This window comes from Capra hircus, chromosome 8, assembly GCF_001704415.2.
Source record: "Capra hircus breed San Clemente chromosome 8, ASM170441v1, whole genome shotgun sequence".
NCBI lineage: Eukaryota > Metazoa > Chordata > Mammalia > Artiodactyla > Bovidae > Capra > Capra hircus.
Genome location: NC_030815.1, coordinates 66551549 through 66575281, shown reverse-complemented (window position 1 = coordinate 66575281; position 23733 = coordinate 66551549). Strand labels below are relative to the sequence as shown.

Below are 23733 nucleotides of genomic sequence, written 5' to 3'. Positions count from 1 at the left end.
GCAAGCTCTTTCTTAAGGATGAGGTGCTGCGTGAATTTCAGTATCTTGCATTTACAGCCATGGTTAGTCTATTGGCAAGTCTATAGTCTATTGGCTAGAAACTTTCAGAGATTACTGTTGTGTGCACAAATCTGACCTGAGCATCTGAGATCTGTGTGAATGAAATACAAGCTATATTATGTGTTTTTCAAAAATGTTTACAATTTAGGTGGATTTAACCTCTTACTCATTTTTCTTATTATTACTAAAAAAAAGACCTCACTTAGATTATTTTCACTTGTAACAATTTTCAGTTATAATAAAAACATCTGATCAATGTCTTTAGCTATGATCATTATAAAAACATTTTTCTTTTATGAAATTGACTACTATGAAACTGATTTCTCATAGTGATTTCATTTATCAGTTGCTTAAAAATCTTGCCTTAAGTTGCACTCAACAGGACACATGATCACTCACATACACAGCAAGCACAGAAGCTAAGTGGGAGTGGAAGTAAAGCAAGGTCTTCCTCTTCTATCGCTCATAATATTCTGCACTTATAAATCTATAAAGTCAATTTTCCTCATGCCTTTAGAGAAATAATTGAGCATTTTTTAAAGTGGGAGCTTTGATAAATTCAGTTAAAGGTGATTTTAGAAATGCTTAACTCAGAAGTTAGTCTGCCTACAATACAGGGGACAGGGGTTCGATCCCTGGGTTGGGAAGATCACTGGATCTTCAGAGGAGCCTGGCGGGCTACAGCCAATGGGGTAGCAAAAAGTCAAACATGACTGAGTGCCTAACACACTGCTACTTGCTCTCTGATGCAGAGACACACTTGTTCTAGTGGGCACCTGGTCTATCTCTGAGCAGCAGTGACTATCTGAAATGTTTCCTCATGCTGAATCCAAATCTCAGTTTTCCTGGTGTTATTTATTAAGGAAAAAGACCCTCTGTGCCTGAATAAGGTTCTGTGAAAGATACTAGGTTTGTAGAGATTATTATAGTTATAGAGGTAAAGAAACTGTATCTTTCTAAAGAAAATGATCTCTTTCAAGACAATCAGATTGTAGCAAATTTGGAAACCATGAATAGGATAAATGAATTATAGAGGTGAATACAGTGATAAATATAGTAAAAATTAATAGAACTTATTAAGACATAGAGTTTTCCATAGGATAATATCCACATAGTCTTTGGGCTTGGGCTGAGCATCAAAGTTACAAATGTGGCACCTTACCCAAATTATAGATCACAGGCAAGGAACAAATAATCACAGAATCCAAACTTGTGACTATCTCAGCCCACAGAAGAGCACTAACCAACTGTATGATCAAAGACAAGGCTTTTACAGTCAGGTTTATTAAGATATATTTTATGTTGTACAGGCTTCCCTGGGGGCTTAGTGGTAAAGAATTTGCCCACAGTATGGGAGACCTGGGTTCAATCCCTGGGTTGGGAAGATCCCCTGGAAAAGGGAATGGCAACCCATTCCAATATTCTTGCCTGGAGAATTCCATGGACAGAGGAACCTGGCGGGCTACAGCCCATGAGTCGCAAAGAGTCCAACATGACTGAGCGACTAACATTATGTTGTACAATTCACTCTTTACTGTTCAGTTCTATGAGTTTTGATAAATGCATTCAGCCATGTGGTAACCACCATTGTGATATAGAACAATTCCATCACTTCCCCCAATTTTTTGTGCTCTTTGTAGTCAATCTTTCCTCCCACTCAGTCCTTAGCAACCACTGATCTTTTCTCAATCTCTGTAGTTTAAAGGCAGGATTCTGAATCTTTGTAAGCCTTGGTTTTCTCACTTATCAAAGGAAACATTAATGATATCACTTGTTTCCTGGGATTAAATAATAAGATTATATAAATATTACTCATTGGAAAAGACCCTGATGCTAGGAAAGATTGAAGGCAGGAGGAGAAGGGGACAACAGAGGGTGAGACAGTTGGATGGCATCACTGACTCAATGGACATGGGTTTGAGCAAACTGGGGGAGATAATGAAGGACAGGGAAACCTGTGTGCTGCAGTTCATGGGGTTGTGAAGAGTCAGACACGACTTACCAACTGAGCAACAAAATATGAAATATCCGACACATTAATAGCACAAAATAAATGTTACTGATGATAATAATGATTAAAATGTTGAGCATTGAGTTGTAACCCAGAAATTGAAACAACGTTGTAAGTAAAACTAAGTTAGAGTTAGTGAAACATAATTTCCCATGAAATAGAAGGAAGATTTTCTATAGTATCCTGGTAATTGTCATCATACTACAGTTAGAGTGCTTCCATTAATGGGAAACTCAGAATTTCTCAAGGAAGTTTATCACATTGGTGGACAGAAATGATTGCATAAATGGCTTTTGTTTTTGCCTTTTCATAACTTCTATGCATAGATCACAAGTCCAGTTTCTCTTTCACATAATGGTCTTTGAAGAGAAGAGCCTCACCTCTCTTTATCTCTATTCCTGAGTCCTTTCCCTACTAACAAACACCAAAACAGATTAAGCTAGATATTATTGGTAGAGGCTGGAGGAGGCAGATTATCAGTTCAGTTCAGTTCAGTCACTCAGTCATGTCCAACTCTTTGCAATCCCATGAACCACAGGTCGCCAGGCCTCCCTGTCCATCACTAACTCCTGGAGTCTACCCAAATCCATGTCCATTGAGTTGGTGATGCCATCAAACTACTCATCCTCTGTCATCCCCTTCTCCTCCTGCCCTCAATCTTTCCCAGCATCAGGGTCTTTTCTAACAAGTCAGCTCTTCACATCAGGTGGCCCAAGTATTGGAATTTCAGCTTCAACATCAGTCGTTCCAATGAATGACTCAGTATAAAAAGGAATATTCTGAGGGAGTTACTTAAAGATAAAAGAAGTGGAAACATCTCTTAAGATGATTAAATTCTAATTGAAGAATCACTTATCACAGATATTGTAGAAAGACCTTGAGTATTATATGGGTGATTGGACCATGTAATCACTAAACTTCTTGTAGCCAGAGAGGTACGATTTTTTTTAACACATATTTTTTTTCCATTTCTCTAAAACATTTTATCTGTAATTTCAGAGAGAGAGAGAGAGCCATAGGAATTATTCTGCTTCCATAGACATGGCTTCTACTTTTTTCTTAAAAATACATTTATTTTCCCTCATTTATTTACTCTAACTCATTTCAAGTTTCATTAGCCCCATTTGAATGAGAGAAAAATGATGTATATGAGAACCTCTTTAAAAAACTTTAAAGATTGTACAAATTGTAAGGTGCTGTGAAGCTTTAGTCATAATCCTTGCATAGCCCCACAAGGTTTTATTTGACTATTTTAAATGAAAAATTGTCTAAATTCTACTTATGCTGTGGTTACACTTTTTATAGTTAAACCATTAGCATTAGTGTTAGTCTCTCAGTCATGTCCAGCTCTTTGTCATCTCATGGACTGTAGCCTGCCAGGCCCCTCTATCCATGAGAATCTCTAGGCAAGAATACTGGAGTGGGTTGCCATTCCCTTTTCCAGGGAATCTTCCTGACCCAGGGATTGAACCTGGGTCTCCTGCTTTGCAGGCAGATCTTTACCGTCTGAGCCACCAGGGAAATCATAACTTATGCTTAAGTGTCTTTTTGTTTTTCAGCTTAATGGAGACTATTTTACATTTTTATGCATAACTTAGCTTTGTTATTAAGAATATTAACTGGACTACTGAGTTGTAATACAATAAAGCTTTCAGGGCTAAAGGACAGATGTAAGGATCGATCTTTGCCTCTACATAAAATAGTCCATACTACTTCTGGTGTATCTGCTTGTGTGCGTGTATGTGCAGAGTTTCTCCCTTTTACTGCATCCTCCATCCCCAATAGCTGTCATAACGCACTTACATAGTTTATCTCTTTTCTAATTTATTGTGGTTTGGAAATCAGATATACAAGCTTATTGGAACAAAGTATCAAGCAAGGGTGCATACATTCTGAGTAAGACAATATAAAATGCATCAACTCTCATGCATGGTGCTTATATAATGTTTATTTTTTCAGCTCAGAGTACTTTAAAAATTAGCTTCTGCTTCTCTCTTGCAAAGAGGAAGGCTGAAGCTATGAGATAATGGAAAATTCAGAATTTCTTGCTGTTATTATTAACTAAATTCAATCTCTCACCTTCACATTTGACTTGACATTGGCAATGGCAGCTGAAGCTACAGCAACATATGCCATCTTTGAGGGGAACACAGCAGCGAGTTGTAGGGCAATATTCTTTCGGTCTCAAGAGAAGAGCCAGGCCAGACTTTGGTTCTAAGCCAGATATCTTGCCAACTTTCACTAGTTTTTGATAATTATCTTATTTAGTGAGTATTATTTCAAGGAAAAATGTTAGCGCTAGATTCAAAGAAGTCAGAAAGGAAGCAGAAGAGAGAGTTTATCTCAGCCATATCCCCACTTGGAAGAGGAATAGAGAAATGGGAGGCCAGAGAAAGACAGAAGACATAAAAAGACAGGAGGATAAAATCTCCTCGAGGCAGGAAGAACTAGGAGGATTTTTCTTTTAGCTCATTCCTCACTGGTTTTCCCTTTATTTTGGAGGCATAATCTTTTTGGCTCTTTGTGACTGCTGAAAGACATGGTCCTGAATCTTACAGTGACATCATTCCAGGTATAGCACCAGGAAGAAGTTCTGAGGTCACTGACGTCAATGACTAAAAACTCAAATCATAAAAAATAGGCTTCCTTGAATCTTCTGGACACCCTCCATCGTGTGACCCAGCGAAACTTGTTCCCTCAGACTGCCACGAACTGTGCTCCCAAGCTCTGGAGTCAATGCCTAAGTATATGTTCAGATAAGAACTTCTAAAATTCAATGTATAATTGATCATTAGGACCTCATTGAGAAGCAGATACTGACTCAGCAGGTCTGAGGTCAGCCTGGGGTTTTGAATTAGCTTCTTGGTGATGCCCATGCTGATTGTCTATGGGCAACTCTTTGAACAGCAATGTTTTAGATTATTTTTACTCTGGTTGAATTTGTGGGGAATCTTCAGAGGAAAGGGAATAGATAGTCATAAAGTTAACCAAATGCCGAACTCCCAGGATGTTCTTGCTAAAGGGGCATAGAGAACATCCAAAAATGGAAGCAGAAAGGACTATCTTTCCACAAGGTCTATCCCTAGTGAGTAACGGCAGTACTGAGACTCCAGAATACAGCCTATGACTTTTCAGGTCACCATGATGCTTCTCATGAAAGAGAGTTTGAAAAACATTCAGGAGAGAGTGTACTGGAACTGAGGAGAGAGCTGGGGCATAAAACGATTACATGTAGAATAAAACTGGGCTTCCTTGGTGGCTCAGGGGTAAAGAATCCACTTGCCCATGCAAGAGACTCAGGTCAATCCATAGATCAGGAAGACACCCTGGAGAAGGAAGTGGCAACCCACTCCAGTATTCTTGCCTAGAGAATCCCATGGAAAGCAGAGCCTAGTGGGCTACAGTCCATGGGGTCACAAAAGAATCTGACATGACTGAGCAACTAAATTACTCTTTAATGAATGGTTTAGTTGAAATGCAATCATGGAAACAATTATAGTACTACATTTGAGTTTTCTGAGGTTTGTTACATTTTCTGGAAGGAGGAGGCTTGTAAGAGAAAATCAGGCCCATGATCTGGGATCAGTACTATGACTATAATTTCTTTTTTTATATTAATACATTTATTTATTTTTGCCTGTGCTGGGTCTTTGTTGCTTCTGGGGCTTTTCTCTAGTTGTGGCAAGCAGGGGCTACTCTCCAGTTGCCGTGTGCGGGCTTCTCATTGTACTGGCTTCCCTTGTTGAGGAGCATGGGCCCTAGGGAACATGGACTTCAGGAGCTGCAGCTCCCCGGCTCTAGAGCACAGGCTCTATAGTTGTGGCACATGAACTTAGTTCCTCTGCGGCATGTGAGGTCTTCCCGAATCAGGGATCAAACTCTTGTCTCCTGGCTTGGTAGGCAGATTCTGAGCCTCCACGGAAACTGCAATTTCTTAAAAAAAAAAAAAAAAATATATATATATATATATATATAATGCTAAGGTGGCTTATATTTATTTATTTGGCTGTGCTGGGTCTTAGTTGCTGCACATGGGGTCTTCAATCTTTGTTGCAGCATGTGGGGTCTTTTAGCTGCAGCACATGGAACATTTAGTTGCAACACACGGGTTCTAGTTCCCTGATCAGGGATCACACCTGGCCTGCCTGCATTAGCAGTGCAGAGTTTTAGCTATTGGACCACCAGGTAAGTCCCTGTAATTTCTGTAAAGCCAGTCTGTGTTGAACATCATTTTGTCCAACTCAGTCACTTGAAGTGTCTTTGTGTAGGGCTAAGCAGTACCTCCTTCTCCCAGATTACCTGTCTATTTGCTAAGTAGTGGAGACTGGTAGGGTAAAATGGAAGGAGTGGGTATCTGACATCAGAGAGAACTGGACTTTCAATCCATTTTTGACATGACTAGCCATGTAGTCTTAAGAAATTTTCTGTGACTGTCTGAAAATTTCTGTTTATGGAAAGTTTCTGTTTCTAACATTAGGGTCATAAAGTTTCTCAGGCTTCTTGTGAAGAGGAAATGAAATAAATTCAACAAATCTGCTAGATTAGAAGAATATACAAATATTAAGTGTGATGTACTGTAAAGTTAGAAGATCAAAAGGAAAGGAGCTACTAGCCTTAGTTGGGATTAAATAGTTCAGACATCTGTAAGAAAGCTTGAAAAATTGTTTAATCTGTTTTTTTTGGTGGGGGGGGTGGCGGTGGAGGAGCTGACTGTTTAGTATGCCAGGATCTTTGTTCCCTGGCCAGGGACTGAGTCCATAGTCCCTGCAGTGGAAGCGTGGAGTCCTAACCACTGGACCACCAGGAAAGTCCCAGAAATTATTTAATTTTTATACTTACTTTTCTTACAACTTTCCAGTCATGAAAATGACAGCTAAATTAGAAAACATCTCTAGAATCTTGAAATTAGAAACTTGAATCTTGGAATGATGGAAAGCTCATAATATTAGAATTTGGAAAAGTAGTCATTTGCTATTTATGGGATGTCTTACTTTTGACCCCCCTGAAAGCAGAGCCGAGGGCAAAGATTTGGATACAATTAGTTTATTTGGGAAGTTGGTATGCAGAATTCCTCCAAGATTTTCCATCTTAAATCCTGGGACTGTGAATATGATGAAATATGACCAGGATTACATTAACACTACATGGCAAAAAGGATTTTGCAGCTTTGAGTTATTAATTACTTGTGTGCGTACTAAGTCACTTTGGTCATATCTGTCACTTTGGTCATATCTGACTCTTTGCACCACTATGGGTTGTAGCCCGCCAGGCTCCTGTGTCCATGGGATTCTCCAGGCAAGAATACTAAGAGTGGGTTGCCATGCCTCCTCCAGGGGATCTTCCCAACCCAGGGATCAAACCCATGCCTCTTACATCTCCGGCATTGCTAGGCAGATTCTTTACCATTAGTGTCACCTGGGAAGCCTGTTAATTTCTTGGCTTTGAGTTAATCAAAAAGGAGATGATTCAGGTAAGCCTAATCTAATAGCATGAGTCCTTTGGAGCAGAAAGTTTGCGCTGGCTGGCTGTAGAAGGGAAAGTCAAAGAGATTAAAAGCACAAGAAGGAGCTGACATGCCCCCAGCATAGGCTGTGAAAATGGAAGGAGAAAGGCCTTGGAATAGCCTTGACACTAGCTTCTAGGAGCCGAGAATGGCCCCCTGACTTATAGCTAGGAAGCAGGGAACTTCACTTTCAAGAAGCTAAGCGTGGAAGCAGAGTCTTTTTCAAATCTTGCACCTAAATGCTCAGCCTGGCTAACAGTTTGATTTCAGCCCTGTGAGACTGCAATTAGAAAATCCATGCACCCCACCCAGATCTCTGACCTATGGGATAGGTGATACATTTATTACATGTAATAGAGATGTGGTAATTTGGTAGGGAGCAATAGCACTCTAATATAAGACATGATTTTAGGAAGTATGAGTAAGGGAGTAGAGAGTGCGGAAGGCAAGAGAGAAAGTCAATAGTAAGGGTGCACAATGAGAGATTATCATTGGGAGCCGCCAGGGGTGGGGGTGTGTGCCAATTCTGTGATCTCCTGTGAAGTGGGCAGAATACCACTGAGAATTAGCCCTCAAAACTACAAGACAGGCTTCCCTGGTGGCTCAGTGGTAAAGAATCTGCCTGCCAGTGTAAGAGACACAGGTTCGATCCCTGATTCGGGAAGATCCTGTATAACGCAGAACTAGGCTTGTGTGCCACAACTACTGAGCCTATGCTCTAGAGTCTGGGAGCCACAACTACTGAGCCCATGTCCTGCTCCCATGTACAGGAGCCCATGTACTCCTGAAGCCCTCACATCCTAGAGCCAGTGCTCAGCAACAAGAAAAGCCACTGCAATTAGAAGTCCAAGCATTACAATTAGAGAAAACCCCCACAGCAATGAACACCCAACACAGTCAGAAAAAAAAAAAAAATCCTTCAAGACAGTTCAACCTCTTTTTGGTTAAGTGAGGAAGTGAGGCTGTTTTTGTTTTTGGTGGTGCTAGGTCTTCACTGCAGTATGGAAGCTCTTCATCGAAGTACACAGCCTTCTCTAGCAGTGGTGCACCGGCTGAGTTGCCCCACAGCATTTGGGATCCTAGTTCCCCTACCAGGGATCGAATCCACAGGATTCATAACCTCTGGACCACCAGAGAAGTCCCAAGTGAGGTTTAATGGCCCTACATTTCCAGACAGTACTTACAGCCAGAGCCCAAAGTGGAGAAGGTAAAATCCTACATCAAAATGCAGAGAGACATAGCTTCTTTAAGTGAAAGGCTAGCTCTGTAGAATGGGTCTAAACTTGCACAAAATCTCCCAGAAGGCTGGGGTTGAAAATAGAGATAGGCCAAGGTGATATGTTTTCATTCCAATCCCAAAGAAAGGCAATGCCAAAGAATGCTCAAACTACTGCACAATTGCACTCATCTCACACACTAATATAAGGTGGTGCTTAAAATTCTCCAAGCCAGGCTTCAGCAATAAGTGAACCGGGAACCTCCAGATATTCAAGTTGGTTTTAGGAAAGGCAGAGGAACCAGAGATCAAATTGCCAACATCTGCTGAATCATCAAAAAAGCAAGAGAGTTCCAGAAAAACATCTATTTCTGCTTTATTGACTATGCCAAAGCCTTTGACTGTGTGGATCACAATAAACTAGAAAATTCTAAAAGAGATGGGAATACCAGACCACCAGACCTGCCTCTTGAGAAACCTGTATGCAGGTCAGGAAGCAACAGTTAGAAGTGGACATAGAACAACAGACTGGTTCCAAATAGGACAAGGAGTACGTCAAGGCTGTATATTGTCACCTTGCTTATTTAACTTCTATGTAGAGTACATCATGAGAAATGCTGGGCTGGAGGAAGCACAAGCTGGAGTCAAGATTGCTGGGAGAAATATCAATAACCTCAGATATGCAGATAACACCACCCTTATGGCAGAAAGTGAAAAAGAACTTAAGAGCCTCTTGATGAAAGTGAAAGAGGAGAGTGAAAAGGTTGGCTTAAAGCTCAACATTCAGAAAACTAAGATCATGGGATCTGTCCCATCACTTCATGGGAAATAGATGGGGAAACAGTGGAAACAGTGGCTGACTTTATTTTTCTGGGCTCCAAAATCACTGCAGATGGTGATTGCAGCCATGAAATTAAAAGACACTTCCTCCTTGGAAGGAAAGTTATGACCAACTTAGACAGCATATTAAAAAGCAGAGACATTACTTTGCCAACAAAGGTCTATCTAGTCAAGGCTATGGTTTTTCCAGTGGCCATGTATGGATGTGAGAGTTGGACTATAAAGAAAGCTGAGCGCTGAAGAATTGATGCTTTTGACCTGTGGTGTTGGAGAAGACTCTTGCGAGTCCCTTGGACTGCAAGGAGATCCAACCAGTCCATCCTAAAGAAGATCAGTCCTGAGTGTTCATTGGAAGGACTGATGTTGAAGCTGAAATTCCAATACTTTGGCCACCTGATGCAAAGAGCTGACTCATTGGAAAAGACCCTGATGCTGGGAAAGATTGAGGGCAGGAGGAGAAGGGGACAACAGAGGATAAGATGGTTGTATGGCATCACTGACTCAATGGACATGGGTTTGGGTGGACTCCGGGAGTTGGTGATGGACAGGGAGGCCTGCGGTGCTGCGGTTCATGGGGTTGCAAAGAGTTGCACATGACTGAGCAACTGAACTGATTGAAGGTGATATGAGAGAAGAGTTTAAATAATAAAATAATGTGATATAATAATAATAAAAATATCCTGGAGTGTCAGATCTGAAGTTCAGAAAAGAGAGGATTCTTGCTCAAAGGAACCAAGTCTCTGCACAAGAAGGTCATAAAACAGAACAAGTCCTGTGACCTCCATAGCAGCCTCTCTACATTGCTGCTAGAGCTTGCAACTCTGTAGGCAAAATGATGTTCAACCTATAAATTCATGAATTCCTAAGCTGCTTATCAAATTCCTACATATTTATGGGCCTCCTTCTTCTTTATTTCAAACTAGACTAGCCTTCGTGTTAATTTCACGCTTAAAATATGCAGTGTTCTGTACTAGCAATTATATTTTAGTGTTACAGTGCATTAACAAAGCAAAATCATGCCCAGTTTCTTGTTATTTGCAAATAATTAAATACCAGGTAACGGGTACAAGTTGATATTGACCTCATCACTGTATTTTCAACTTGGTCAACTCTAAAATTTGTCTAGAAATGATTTAATTTTTCCCAGCTCATGGCACATTTTGTTTTTCCTATGGCTTCTGGCCTGGGAGTGTAACTGAAAAGAAATAGACAGAGAAATAAGATTCCCAAATTTCTTACAAATATTTGCTCCTTGTTCTAGACTAGTCATTCTAACTTACACCTATTTTTAAAGAAATAAATCTATTACTTCTCCTAATACTGAGCATACAAATATTTTGACCAAGAGCAAATTTAAATAGCTACTGAGTCATTATAAGGAATTATTTTTGCACCTTAAAGTGAGCTTGGAAAGTTTTTCTAAGCATTTAATTTTATTTGATTCAAATTTCAGTTTCAAAAATTTAGACTTTGTCTTTTAGGTGCTCTAATTACTTTTAAAATAGTCTACTCACCTGACAAAGTAGCATTCTCCTTACACTTGGTTCATTCTAGTCACAATAAAATGGAAGTGATAGTTTACTTCAGAAGAGATTGAACAAATGCAGATTAAACTACAGTTCCTTTAAAATTACTTAAAACATGCTATTTACATACAACTTTCTGCAACACATTTAAAGTACTATAGTTTATTAATGTGAATTCACCTTAAAAATGTTTTAATAATGCCAAAATTCATATGTATGTTACATTGCTGTGCACTGAGCAACACTTATGATTTACTTGTTTTTTCTTTACATGCACATATATCCAAAATGCTAAATCTTACACTGCCTGGTTGCTACCTCCTTTCCTGCCAGTTTATCTTCCCACTCTCACCTCTGTGAGCCTGTTCTGGTTACAGAAGTCTCTCTGAGCTTCAGGCTTGGTTGCACATTAGGTGTTTATGCCATCAGTTCACTACGCCCAGAAAGCAGTTTCCATCTATCTCATTATGCGAACCACTCTATCCTTCAGATCTCAGCCCCAGATGTCTACTAAACTCGACAGGTAACAGTGCAGTCATAGATATCTCCACTCTCTCACCACTATCTGAAAATTTCTTGTTAGCTTATTTAATTATTTTGTTGTGGTTGTTTAGTCGCTAAGTTGTGTCTGACTCTTTTATGACCCCATGGACTATAGCCAGCCAGGCTCCTCTGTCCATGGGATTTCCCAGGCAAGAATACTGGAGTGGGTTGCCATTTCCTTCTCCAATTTAATTATTAGTTGATTAAAGAATTGTCTCCCCTCATCAGAATAGAAGCTCCTGCTGAGTCATGTTAACTGCCTCCTTCACTGCTGTAACCCTAGCACACAGAGCAATGCCTCACACATAGAAGGTGCTCAATAAACACGTGTTCAAAGAAAGAATGTCTGTCAAACTTATTTTAACTTCGTAATACTGGTATTACCAAGACGTTTGATTGTTAAGATTTAATTTTGTAGGGCAAAAGATACAAAAAGAAGGAAATACTTATTGAGCAGACCTGGCTGGTGTGAAAAACTGTGCTGTGTCAGATGTTAATGGTAGAAACCCCAGATTGTTCTGTGTTCATTGTAAGAAACATGCCTCCCAATACAGGAGACATAAGAGACTCCGGTTTGGTTCCTGAGTCAGGAAGATCCCTCAGGGAGAGCGTGGCAACCCACTCCAGTATTCTTGCCTGGAGAACCCCATGGAGAGAGGAGCATGGAGGGCTACCGTCCATGGGGTCGCAAAGAGTCAGACACTGAAGCAAGGCAGCACACACGCCTGCAAGGCTCTTAATGCCACTTTCTAAAATCCCTTTCTGTTGTCCCTGTGTGTGCTAAGTCGCTTCAGTTGTATCTGACTCTTTGTGACCCTGTGGACTGTAGCCTGCCAGCCTCCTCCATTCCATGAGATTCTCCAGGCAAGAATACTGGAATGGGTTGCCATGCCTTCCTCCAGGGCATCTTCCAAACCCAGGAATCGAACCAGCATCTCTTGTGTCTTCTGCATCGGCAAGCAGGTTCTTTGCCACTAGCGCCACCTGTTGTCCCTACTCCCATGGAAAGCAGATCCATGCCATCTCCTCTTTTCATGTCTCAGGAAATCACAGAGCAGAGTATCTGCACATAGTAGGATTAACAAGCGCTTTTTAAAATGAATAAATATAAGCATGTTAAGGGATTGATTAGTAATCCCACCCAAGGAGCGATTAGGAATCCCACCCAATGACTGTGGAAGAAACTGAGTGATCCTATGGACCAGACCCCCTGTCGGAAGCAGGGAAGTTTTATGTGCAGATCCCAGTCAACGACAGGATCATTGTCTGGGAAAAGTGTGAAGTTCTGTTTCTTAACATCTTGTCATGGAGCCAAGTTTCCTCAATTTCCTTTAGTGGCACAAAGAATGCCCTTATATTTTCTTTTTTTTAAAAAATTGTGCATTGTATCTCCCCCCCCCCCTTTTTTCCCCCCAGTTTTATTTATTTAATTATTTTGGCAATGCAGTATGGCACGTGGGCTCTTAGTTCCTCTACCGGGGATCAAACCTGTGTGCCCCCCACGACTCCCACCCTCTACAGTGGAAACCTGGAGTCTTAACAACTAGACTTCCAGGGAAGTCCCCTGCCCTTCTATTTTCATAGAATGACTCGACTCTTGAATTATTGAATAAAGTTTTTATTTTATTAAGCCTTTTCTTTCCAGAAGCTGTTTGAAGGTGAAGGTGAAGGTGAAGGTAAAGTCGCTCAGTCGTGTCTGACTCTTTGTGACCCCGTGGACTGTAACCTACTAGGCTTCTCCATCCATGGGATTCTCCAGGCAAGAATACTGGAGTGGATTGCCATTCCCTTCTCCAGGGGATCTTCCTGACCCAGGGATCGAACCCAGGTCTCCCGCATTGGAGGCAGACGTTTTAACCTCTGAGCCAGCTGTGGATTAAAATTACAGATCTTAAAAATGGACAGGAAATCAAGATTTCTCCAGGTCCAAGGGGTGTGGCTTCAAGCATGTGTGTTATCAATATTATAGTGTCCTTTTTACAGATAAAGAAACAGTCCTGAGAAACTGAGGGTAAAGAGCCCTGTTTCAGCTTGCTTATTTGTGAGGAGTGAAGATGTCAGTAAGGTTACTTGTCCCATACTTTTCTGTTCTTTGTCATTCTACTCATAGCTAATTCATTTTCAGCCTCAGTCTCACCATTTACAAGTCTCATTTTAAAGCTGAGACAAAAATGCTTCCACCACTGGAGTTCCCCGGTAGCCCAGTAGATAAGAATCTGCCTGTCAACGCAGAAGTCAGGGTTCAATCCCTGGTTCAGGAAGATCCCACATGCCCCAGAGCAACTAAGCCCGTGTGCCACAACTACTAAGCTTGCGTGCTGTAGCTACTGAAGCCTGTACACTCTAGGGCCCACCAACCACAACTCATCAGCCCCTGTACCACAGCTATTGAAACCCAAGAACACTAGAGTCAGCAAGCTGCAACTACAGAGGCACATGATGCAACAACTAGAGGCTGTGCTCTGCAACAAGAGAAGGCCCCACAATGAGAAGCCCATGCACTGAAATTAGAGAGTAACCCTCACTCTCTGCAACTAGAGAAAGCCTGCCTGCAGCAACAAAGACCCAGTACAGCCAAAAATAAATAAATAAATAAGTGTGTAGGTGTCAAAAATAAATCAGTTATTAAAAAATACTTCCACCATTTAACCCATACCAGGTTATCCAATATCAGAAGAAGAAGAAGAAAAAAGTCTCAATATCCTGTTTGTACAGACACTGGTGACTTTTATTTGTAAAGCCCTTTATCATTTTCATAGTCCACCATACACGTTACCTCTCTTTATAAGGGAGATGTTGTTGCTGATTTTTGATAACAGAGAACACATAACTGCCTCAGAAGGGCAGTAAAAAGAAAGAAATATGGAGGACCCTGACCCTAACCCTAATCTTGTCCTAACCTAAACCTATAAAGAAAGAACAAAGCACAGAGATCTATTTTCTGCAGCGTTATATAGCACTAGGAGTTGGATAAAATCAATCTTTAATGTCACCCTTAAATTCGATAGTTTTTCACGAACTTGTAGGTTAAGTGGTGTGCTTAGTCCCTCAGTTGTGTCCGGCTCTGAGATCCCACGGACTGTATCCCGCCAGGCTCCACTGTCGATGGGCTAAACAAATAAACGGTTCTGTGAAAATTTTGCTGGTTTTCTTTGATGGCCAAGATTTATGAATAAGAGAAGAGTTGGACTTCCCTGGTGGCTCAGTGGTGAAGAATCCACCTGCTGGTATAGGAGGCTCAGGTTAGATCTGTGGTCCGGGAAGACTCCACGTGCCGCAGAGCGACTAAGTCCTCACACTGCGGCTATTGGGCCTGTGCTTTAGAGCCCGGGAGCTGCAAGTTCTGAGCCCACAAGCCACAACTACTGAAGCCTGAACATCTGAGACTAGTGTTCCACAACAAGCGAAGCCACTGCCACGAGAAGTCTGCTGCTGCAACTAGAGAAAAGCCAGAGCAGAGACAAAGACCCAAGACAGCCAAATATAAAAAATTAAATTAAAAAAACTTTCTAAAAAGAGAAGAGTTTGGTGAAATCACCTCTGCTTTACAAAAGAAGAAGAAAATGTGATAATTTCAGTTTAATGTAATCACTTTGGACATATTTGTGATTGCCTAAAATTTATGTTGGGCTTCTCTGGTGGCTCAAACCGTAAAGAATCTGCCTGCAGTGTGGGAGACCTGGGTTCGATCCCTGGGTTGGGAAGATCCCCTGGAGGAGGGCATAGCAACCCACTCCAGTATTTTTACCTGGAGAATCCCTGTGGACAGAGGAATTTAGCGGGCTACAGTCCATGGGGTTGCAAAAGAGTCGGACCGACTGAACGACTAAGAAAACAATATAAACAAACAATTTTCTCAGTAAAGACCAATCAGCTTGGGCTTCTTAATTCTTGTGAGGAAAAGCTGTACAATTTAATATAATGGAATGAGTGAGGAAAAAGCAGAGGTGACAGGATTTGGAAGAAAAGTCTCACACTGAGGGAAAATAGTGCCACCTGCTGGTGAGTATAAAACTTTTTTCATTTTCTTTCTTTAAACAAGAGCATTATAATTTTAAAATTTAAGTTTAAATTTTAAAATAGATTTCTAAACTTTAATCAGCAGACATGGACCACAGTTTTGAAATCCAGTGTAATTCTCAGCCATAAAAAAGAACAAAATTGAGTCAGTTGTCGTGATGTGGATGAACCTAGAGTCTGTCATACAAAGAAGTAAGTCAGAGAAAAACAAATGTCACATATTAATGAACATGTATGGACTCTAGAAGAATGGTACTGATGAATCTATTTGCAGGACAGGAATAGCGATGGAGATGTAGAGAACAGATTTGTGGACACATCAGGGGAAGGAGGGGGTAGAACAAATTGAGAGAGTGGTACTGACATATATACACTTTGTTCTTGTTTTAGTCATTAAGTCATGACGAACTCTTTTGTGACCCCATGGGCTGTAGCCCACCAGGTTCCTCTGTCCATGGGGTTTTCCAGGCAAGAATACTGGAGTGGGTTGCCATTTCCTTCTCCAGGGGATCTTCCCGACCCAGGGATTGAACCCATGTCTGCTGCAATGGCAGGCTTTACTGCAATGAGCCATCTGGGAAGCCCCAGATATATTCACCACCATGTGTAACATAGATAGCTAGTGGGAACCAGCTGCGTAACACAGGGAGCTCAGCTTGATGCTCTGAAATGACCTAGAGGGGTGGGATGGAGGGGAGTATTAGGGAGGCTCTAGAGGGAAGGGATATATGTATACTTATAGCTGATTTACTTTGTTATACAGCAGAAACGAACATAACATTGTAAAGCAATTATCCTCCAATTAGAATTTTAAAATGTTTAATCCAGTGTAATTAAATAACACAACAAAAATCACAGTCTATAGCCCCACACTCTTTCTCTCCCTTCCTTTCTCTTGTTCTACAGAAATTAGTAAGCACCTTCAATCTTTTTAGCTGTGTTTTCTTGTATTCATCTTTAAACATCATTTTGATATTAGTTTTAAAGTGGTGCCTCCTGATTTCTTCATTTTACACATTATCTGTTGATTCCATTTTATTATAAATCTCTGTTTAGCTTTCCTTCTTCCTTACTCCCATTACAGTAAACATTTACTTTGCAATTTTTGGTTACATACTTGGGGTTTACATTGCTGAACTATATGACAATTTTACATTACTCTTTACTTATGCGTCTCCTAGTGTAAAATCACTTTATCACCTTTCTTATTCTCTTTGCTCTTCCTTGATTGTGTATTTGTTTTCATTTGTATCATTTTCTGCTAGCTTTTACTTTTTCCCATTGGTCACTGCAGATGGTGTCTGCAGCCATGAAATTAAAAGACACTTACTCCTTGGAAGAAAAGTTATGACCAACCTAGATAGTATATTCAAAAGCAGAGACATTACTTTGCCGACTAAGGTCCGCCTAGTCAAGGCTATGGTTTTTCCTGTGGTTGTGTATGGATGTGAGAGTTGGACTGTGAAGAAGGCTGAGCACTGAAGAATTGATGCTTTAGAACTGTGGTATTGGAGAAGAGTCTTGAGGGTCCCTTGGACTGCAAGGAGATCCAACCAGTGCATTCTAAAGATCAACCCTGGGATTTCTTTGGAAGGAATGATGCTAAAGCTGAAACTCCAGTACTTTTGACATCTCATGCGAAGAGTTGACTCATTGGAAAAGACTCTGATGCTGGGAGAGATTGGGGGCAGGAGGAGAAGGGGACGACCGAGGATAAGATGGCTGGATGGCAACATGGACTCGATGGATGTGAGTCTGAGTGAACTCCGGGAGATGGTGATGGACAGGGAGGCCTGGTGTGCTGCGATTCATGGGGTCGCAAAGAGTCGGACACGACTGAGCGACTGAACTGAACTGAACTGAACTGATGCCAATTCCTGTTAGTAGTTTATTTCTAAATGTTTACACAGACTAGATATTTTATCATTTCCACATTTCTTGGGCATGTTCATTGGGGAATCTTCACTGCCTGCTCAAATTGGCATCTCTTGCCTTTGGGCCAACTCAGTACCATAACAGACTGGAAAATTCTGAAAGAGATGGGAATACCAGACCACCTGACCTGCCTCCTGAGAAGCCTGTATGCAGGTCAAGAATCAACAGTGAGAATCACACATGGAACAATGGATTGGTTCAATATTGGGAAAGGAGTACATCAAGGCTATATATTGTCATCCTGCTTATTTAACTTATATGCAGAGTACATCATGAGAAATGCCGGGCTAGATGAATCACAAGCTAGAATCAAGATTTCCAGGAGAAATATCAACAGACTCCAATATGTAGATGACACCATCCTTATGGCAGAAAGCGAAAGGGGAACTAAAGATGACAGTGAAAGAGGAGAGTGAAAAAGCTGGCTTAAAACTTACCATTCAAAAAACTAAGATATTGGCATCTGGTCCCATCAATTCATGGCAAAAAGATGGGGAAACAATGCAAGCAGTGACAGACTTAATTTTCTTGAGCTCCAAAATCATTGTGGACAGTAACTGCAGCCATGAAATTAAAAGATGCTTGCTCCTTGGAAGAGAAACTGTGACAAACATAGACAGCATATTATAAAGCAGAAACATCACTTTACCAACTAAGATTTGTCTAGTCAAAGCTATGGGATTTCCAGTAGTCACGTACGGATGTGAGAGTTGGACCATAAAGAACACTGAGCACAGAAGAACTGATGCTTTCATATTGTGGTGTTGGAGAAGACTCTTGAGAGTCCCTCGGACTGCAAGGAGATCAAACCAGTCCATCCTAAAGGAAATCAACCCTGAATATTCATTGGGAAGACTGATGCTGAAGCTGAAGCTCCAATACTTTGGCCACCTAATGTGAAGAACTGACTCAGTGGAAAAGACCCTGATGCTGGGCAAGACTTAAGGCAAGAGGAGAAGGGCTAACAGAGGGTGAGACGGTTGGATGGCATTACCAACTCAATAGACATGAATTTGAGCAAACTCTGGGAAATAGTGGAGGACAGAGAAGTGTGATGTGCTGCAGTCCATGGGGTCACAAAGCGTCAGGCACAACTTAGCTACTGAACAACAGCAACAACAAAAGAGTGACATTTAGATTTAGAATTTGGAGTTCAAGAAATTTTTTGTAGAAAATCCCTGCCAAATACAAATTCCTGTGCCTGCTGAATACTGAAGCCAAAAAACCAAAACGCTGGGATTTGGAGCAGTTTTACTGCTAAGGCTAAAGGACGAGAACTGGTGGCTCGTGTGCTGAAGACTTAATCTTCTGTATTATCTGGGGTGGGGGGAAGAGTTTTTATAGGCAAAGGTCAGGCAAAAGGCACAGTGTGCGTTGCTTTGGTTGGTGGTGAGCTAACAGTGTGGTGTTCGGGGCTCACCTTCTGCACCTGAAGTTGCCATCCTCCACCTGGGTTGCTGCCTTAGTTCCTTCATAAGAATTGAAAGATAAGCTATTACGTATATCTCTTAAGGAGGAACCAGGTCTCTACTTTTTAGCTGCACTATTCTTTTTAATCTTTTTTTTTTTTTCATTTTTATTGAAGTATAGTTGCTTTGTAATGTTGTGTTAGTTTCCAGTGTACAGCAAAGTAATTCACCATTGTTTTTTGACTGCTCCACATTTCTTCTACCTTGCATCCCTTGCCAGTAATTGTCCGAATCTGCCCTTTGGAATTCAGGAAAGGCTTTGGAGGCTGATGCCTTTTTCCTGCTAAAAACTCAAGGGACAGGAAAAGCCTTTTGTATCTAGCAGGGCCCTGTGTAGTCCTAACTGGTTACAGAATTACAAGAAATGAAAAAGAAGTCTGTTCAATTGTGACTAACTAGTAACCTCACTTTTTAAAAAAGACGCTATTTGTCCTTTACAAAGGAAATCTACATGATGGCAAGCAGGTTGATTAATGGAGAGATAGAAAATTGTATTCCATTAGGAGAATATTTTCTCCAGACTTCTAGCAATTTGGAGAATGGTTTCATCCATGAACTTTTCCAGTTTTGTCCTTGAACCTTCACCTAAGCCAGGTATAGAGACGGCCTAAGACCAGCAGTGTGGAGACACACCCCATCTGGGGCCTCTGAGAACCAGGACTCTGGGACACACATTTATCCCGTATTCCTACTCTGCATCAAGAACCTGATAGCTCCGTTCAGAGTCACAGGGAGCGCGCGGAGGATGGGAAGTGTAGTCTTTCTCCGCCCCACAGCGCTCCTGGTCTCCGCGGGCTCCCTCTGCACATGTGCAGCCTTGGTCTCTTCTTGTCCGCCTTTGCAGGTCCGGTGAGAAGTTCGTGGAGTTTCTCAGTTACCGGCAGGTGCGAGAGCTAGGCAGCACAACCGGACCTCGAGCGGCCTCGAGCTTTGGTGAGAGCGGCCTTATTGTGGCGGAGGCGGAAGCAGGAAGTCCTGGGCCGCTCTAATGCCCAGGCGGGACCCCGCAGTGCCCCGGTCTGGCTTGGACCTTAGCATTGGGAAGGTGGGTGCGGTGTTCCCAGTTCGGCTCAGGTAGGCTCCAGCGCAGGTGGAGCTGAGATCCGTTAGGAGCAGGGGCTTGGTCCGTGTTGGGTGCGAATACCCGGCCTCGCCTGCATCTGACGGGGGAACACTGGGCGGACAGCGGTCGTCACGCTGGCGGAGCGTGAGCAGGTGTGCTGGGCAGCCCTGCTCCGGAACCAGAGAGACCTTGTCAGTTCCCCGCTGCGCCACATGTACTGTGGGCGGGAGAACTAATGTGGAGCAGAATCAGGTCACTCGTCTGCAAAGAAGGCTATGGGTAACGTCTGCTTCATGAGATTGATCCGAGGATTCGAGGCGGCGTCATTAGTAGAGGAGTTAGCCAAGTGCTAGGTACTAACCGCCGAAGAAATGTAACAGCTGTTGTATTTAAAAGACGCTGTGTTCTTTTCACTGGGTGGTTTATTTAAGTCTCCTAGTTATCTCGTGATAACGGTGTGACCTGCATTAAACACAGGAAACAAGAAGCAAAGCTGAGTCCCAGGTTGGTGAGGTGGTCCTGAATTTGAGAGGACTGTTGATTTCTCTAGGCTCACCCAGCTTATGCCACAGCCAGGAGTTGAACGGTCATTCATACTTTTCTGTCATCAGAAGACACTTACTAAGAGTCCTTTTTGAGAAACTGCAGTCCACTTCAGTCTTTTTTTTTTTTTTTTTTTAATTACCTTAAAGTTCGCCATCCTTTTTACTTGGCTTCCTGTAAATTCCTTACCTCAGTGGGTAAACAGTTTTGCTAGGAAAACTGAAGAACATAAAGAATACAGTTGTGTATTCTGCTGTGAATTTTAATGCAATAGTATTATCCTTTGATGTTCTTCAGTCAGCTGTTGTTAGGTTTCTGTTTGTATTATTTAAATCAATAGACAAAATAGAAATCAACAGACACAAATTGAATCTGTTTATTTTATTTATTGATATTTCTTTTTGGCTGTGCTGGGTCGTAGGTGCTGTTCGGGCTTGTCTCTCGTGGAGAGCACGGGCTGCTCTAGTTTCAGTGCGAGGCTTCTCACTGTGGGGACTTCTGTTGCAGAGCCCTGGCTCTAGGGTACACTGGCTTTGGTTATCGTGGCTGTGGGGCTCCACAGCACAGGCTCAATAGCTGTGGCCCAGCGGCTTAGTTGCTCTGCAGCCTGTGGACTCTTCCCCCATCAGGGATTGAACCCATGTCTCCTGCATTGGCAGGTGGATTCTTTACCACTGAGCCACCAGGGAAGTCCTATTTAAATCTATTTAAATCAATAGACAAAATTTTCACTAAGTCAGAAGTGGTAGGTTTAAGCCCTGTAATAATTTTAAACTGAAAAATGGACAGGTGGTGCTTCCACTAGGTCCTTCCCTTTTCAAGGTCTGAGGGGATGCTGTACGGAGGCTACCCCCCAGCTGGCCTGCCGACATGATTGGGAGGTGAATGTAGGAACTGTGTGGCAGGCCAGGTGTCTTGACCCTGTCTTCTTTCTGCCCCTGCAGCTGAATCGTCACTGTCCTCTACTCTCCCGAGACCCACTGAAAATGAACATATCTGAGGTGAGCTCTTTATTCATCCCCCAATTTGTGGTGTGCATTTAACTCGATTTCAGATTGCTCTCCATTTGTGTTACTCATCTTTTATGAATGTAACTTATTTCCCTTTTATTATCAGTTTGCTAAACTTTTGCTTGAATCATGAACATATCCTGAATTATATTGAATACCTTTTTGTATCTATTGAAGTAAAGGTATAGCTGGTTTTCTTTAATCTGCAGTTATTAGAGGTAGCGTAAGTGGATTTGGGGGATTCCCAGGTGACTCAGTGGTAAAGAATCCACCTGCCAATGCAGAAGAAAAGGAGATGTAGGTTCAATCCCTAGGTGGAGAAGACCCTCTGAAGTAGGAAATGGCAACCCAACCCAGTATTTTTGTCTGGAAAATTGCATGGACAGAGGAGCCTGGCAGGCTTTAGTCCATGGGGTCGCAAAGATTTGGATGTGACTGAGCACGCAGGTTTGAATTTTTATTCTTGTATTGACGGACTAGATTAACCTATAGTTTTGTTTTCTTCTCTACCTTACTGCAAAGGCTGAAGGACATGATAGTTTCCTTCACCTGCCCCCATTATAGGCTGTGATGGAAGGAAGAGGCCTGTAAGAGAAAATCAGACGGCCAGGAACTGTGCACATCTGGAGTAGATAGCCTATCCCTTCTCTAGGGGATCTTCCCACCCCAGGAATTGAGCCAGGTCTCCCCCTGTGGTATCTCAGTTATTATTAGTCTTATTGGAGCACTGTCTGCTCTTTTCTGTTCTCCCCTCCCCTCCCCTCTCTCTTGTCCCTCACCCTTTTCTCTCTTTAATAGGAGAAAATTCCCTGTCACATATTTCCTTAAACTTACCTCTAAAATTGGACTTTGTAAGTACATCTTCCCTGGTGTCCCAGTTGGTAAAGAATCTGCCTCCAATGCAGGAGATCCAGGTTTGATCCCTGGGTTGGGAAGATTCCTTGGAGAAGGAAATGGCAATCCACTCCAGTATTCTTGCCTGGGAAATCCCATGGACAGAGGAGCCTGGAGGGTTACAGTCCATGGGGTTGTCAGAGTCAGACATGACTTAGCAACTAAACCATGTCAATTATTGAATTAGTTTATTTAAAAAATCATAGGTTTTTTTTTTTACTACATTTTCACAGAAAATTGTACATTTTTGTCTGTTTTTAAATATATTTTCATAACATTATTGATAGTATTATGTCTCTTGTTATGTCTATAATTTTTGTTTTCATATATTATTTAAATTTATTTAATAGAGGGAATGCTGATCAGAAAACAACCAAATGTGTGGCCCATTGGCCCTGTCAGAAACCTAGAATTTCAGGGTCTGAGGATGGGTTGGAAATTTTATTGGTAGCATATTCTAAATACTGAATTGAGGGAACATAGACTCAACACTTTTGCTGTTTCCTCCATGTACTTGGGCAAACTCCGGGAGATGGGGAGGGACAGGGAAGTCTGGTGTGCTGCAGTCCATGGTGTTGCAAAGAGTCAGACACAACTTGGCAACTAATCGGCAACAACAATTTTTGTATGCCAGCTGTCAGTTTCTTTTTCAGATAGATGATATGTTCTTCTGTGTTTTGCTGAAAGTTTTTTTTCGTTTTAGGTTTGAAGAATTTGTTAACAAAATAAACCACTCATTACTCACAAATAAACAATTTCAAAATAAAGGATTGTTAAACCACTCGTTACTCACAAATAAACAATTTCAGTTTTTTTTTTTTTAATAGAAGACTGACTTAACAAAAGTAACGGGGTGTACATCACCAAAGTGGGGCAACCAACATCCAGACCTGAAAGTGTTGGGCTGTCCATTGTTAACAGCAGTCTGCAGTCCCAGCTGGGAAAGGGTCCTGGCCGGTGCAGCCACACTATGGTTGAGACTTCAAACTGCAGTATGGGGGCTCCTGCTTATAATCCCAGACCAAAACCTGATGTCATCATCAGTTTGCATATAAAAATTCAGCTCTGGTTTAGCTTTTACAATGCTGTTTGTTTCACCT

The 23733-nt window shown here is 41.7% G+C and overlaps 1 long non-coding RNA gene across 3 annotated transcripts in view; it reads left to right on the top strand.

Annotated features, from left to right (window-relative positions):
- LOC106502429 overlaps positions 1–23733 on the top strand; it is a 51669-nt gene that overhangs the window by 14346 nt on the left and 13590 nt on the right. For 2 of the 3 annotated variants that reach the window (XR_001296011.2, XR_001296012.2), the window contains exons 2-3: positions 19968–20168; positions 21674–21730. This is a non-coding gene — a long non-coding RNA (uncharacterized LOC106502429). Of the gene's footprint in view, positions 1–15807; positions 15912–19967; positions 20169–21673; positions 21731–23733 lie in introns of those variants that run through there. The other variant, XR_001296013.2, reaches the window with a different exon arrangement.